Source organism: Bombina bombina, chromosome 7, assembly GCF_027579735.1.
Source record: "Bombina bombina isolate aBomBom1 chromosome 7, aBomBom1.pri, whole genome shotgun sequence".
Lineage (NCBI taxonomy): Eukaryota > Metazoa > Chordata > Amphibia > Anura > Bombinatoridae > Bombina > Bombina bombina.
Genome location: NC_069505.1, coordinates 491,886,340 through 491,888,839, shown reverse-complemented (window position 1 = coordinate 491,888,839; position 2,500 = coordinate 491,886,340). Strand labels below are relative to the sequence as shown.

At 38.8% G+C, this 2,500-nt stretch overlaps 1 protein-coding gene across 1 annotated transcript in view; it reads left to right on the top strand.

Annotated features, from left to right (window-relative positions):
* Positions 1–2,500, top strand: part of LOC128636461 (gap junction delta-2 protein-like) — a 27,018-nt gene that overhangs the window by 12,545 nt on the left and 11,973 nt on the right. The gene's annotated exons all lie outside the window — the stretch shown is intronic.

Below are 2,500 nucleotides of genomic sequence, written 5' to 3'. Positions count from 1 at the left end.
AAAACTAAGAACAAGTGAACATTTTGTAGCAACATGGTTCTGGCTAGGTGCTTACTGAGTACGTTTTAACAAAAGAGGAAATGTTGGGTTTGCACAAATAATGTGGTTATGTTATTATTCTGCATATATGTAATGATCATATAATTAACACACTAGTTAATAAGTATATAACATTGAAGCTGCATGTGTAAACACCTACATATTTTGGTTATATTATAAGCGTGTGTGGATGTGTAATAGAGTAATATATCTTTTTTTATATAGCAGTGTTTGTTTCCTTCTAAATTACTTACATATATACCTATACATGTATATTTATTTATACATATAGGCATACAAACACTAACAACACACAGATACACAAACCATGTGTTATCTCCTCCTATTTCTAAATATATGAAGCTAATTTCTTCCTATTAAAAATCACATCTCCCACTTCCATTATGATCAAGATATGTAATATACATTTAATGGTTTAAAACATTTTCTGGAGAGAAAAAAATTCTCCCCACTCGCTGCAGCACATATGAAATGTTTAATGATCCTTACAGAGAAGTGTCAAAGTATGAAAAATTACCCATTTCTCTAACCACACAGAGTACTCCTGTGCTCATAGAGATGGGCCCAATACATGGTATAGGTTTACCAGACGTCAGGTGGCGACATCCCATGAGATTACCATCCAAAAGTGACCAAACTCTCATGAGTACACCTTAATCCTAGTGTAGACTGAATCCATAAACATGTCACTGTCATTAGTACACCTTGGTCCTGGCAGGGACTGAGCCCATAAACATGTCACTGTCATTAGTACACTTTGGCCCTGGCAGGGACTGTTTCTATAAGCACATCACTGTCATTATTACAATTTGACCCTATCATGGATTGAGACCATGGACATGTCACTGTCATTAGAACACTTTGACCCTTTTATTGATTGATCCCATGAACATGCCACTGTCATTAGTACACTTTGGCCTTAGCAAGGACTGAGCCCATAAACATGTCACTGTCATTAGTGCACTTTATCCCTATCATGGATTGAACCCATGGACATGTCACTGTCATTAGTAAACTTTGGCCTTAGCAAGGACTGAGCCCATAAACATGTCACTGTCATTAGTACACTTTGGCCATTGAAAGGACTGAGAAAATAAACATGTCACTGACCTTTATTCACTTTGACCCTATCATAGACTGAACAGATAAAACGTCACTATCATTAGTACACTTTGACCCTATCATGGATTGAGCCCATGGACATGTCACTGTCATTAGTACACTTTGACCCTATCATTGATCCCATGAACATGCCATTGTCATTAGTACACTTTGGCCTTAGCAAGGACTGAGCCCATAAACATGTCACTGTCATTAGTGCACTTTATCCCTATCATGGATTGAACCCATGGACATGTCACTGTCATTAGTAAACTTTGGCCTTAGCAAGGACTGAGCCCATAAACATGTCACTTTCATTAGAACACTTTGGCCATTGAAAGGACTGAGCAAATAAACATGTCACTGACCTTTATTCACTTTGACCCTATCATAGACTGAAGAGATAAAACGTCACTGTCATTAGTACACTTTGACCCAATTACGGATTGAGCCCATGGACATGTCACTGTCATTAGTACACTTTGACCCTATCATTGATCCCATGAACATGCCATTGTCATTAGTACACTTTGGCCTTAGCAAGGACTGAGCCCATAAACATGTCACTGTCATTAGTGCACTTTATCCCTATCATGGATTGAGCCCATGGACATGTCACTGTCATTAGTATACTTTAACCATATCATGGATTGAGCCCATGGACATGTCACTGTCATTAGTACACTTTGGCCTTAGCAAGGACTAAGCCCATAAACATGTCACTGTCATTAGTACACTTTGGCCATTGCAAGGACTGAGCAAATGAACATGTCATTGACATTTGTTCACTTTTATCCTATCATAGACCGAACACATAAAACGTCACTGTCATTGGTACACTTTGATCAACCACAAATTGAACCCATGGACATGTCACTGTCATAAGAACACTTTGGCCTTACAAGGACTGAGCCCATGAACAAGTCACTGACATTTATATACTTTGACCCTATCATAGACTGAACACATAAACACATCACTGTCAGTACTCTTTGACCCTATAATAGACTTAGCCCATGGAAATTAGCCCACTGTCATTAGTACACTTTGACCCTGGTAGGGACTTAGCACATAAACATGTCACTGTCATTAGTACACTTTGGCCCTAGCAAGGTCTGAGCAAATAAACATGTCACTGACATTTGTACTCTTTGACCCTATCATGGACTGAGCCCATGGAAATGTCACTGTCATTAGTACACTTTGGCCTTAGCAAGGACTGAGCCCATGAACAAGTCACTGTCATAAGTACATTTTGGTCTTAAAACAGACTGAGCCCATAAACATGCTACTGTAGCACATTTTGTTCTTCACCCAATGTCCTTGTTAGGACTGATTA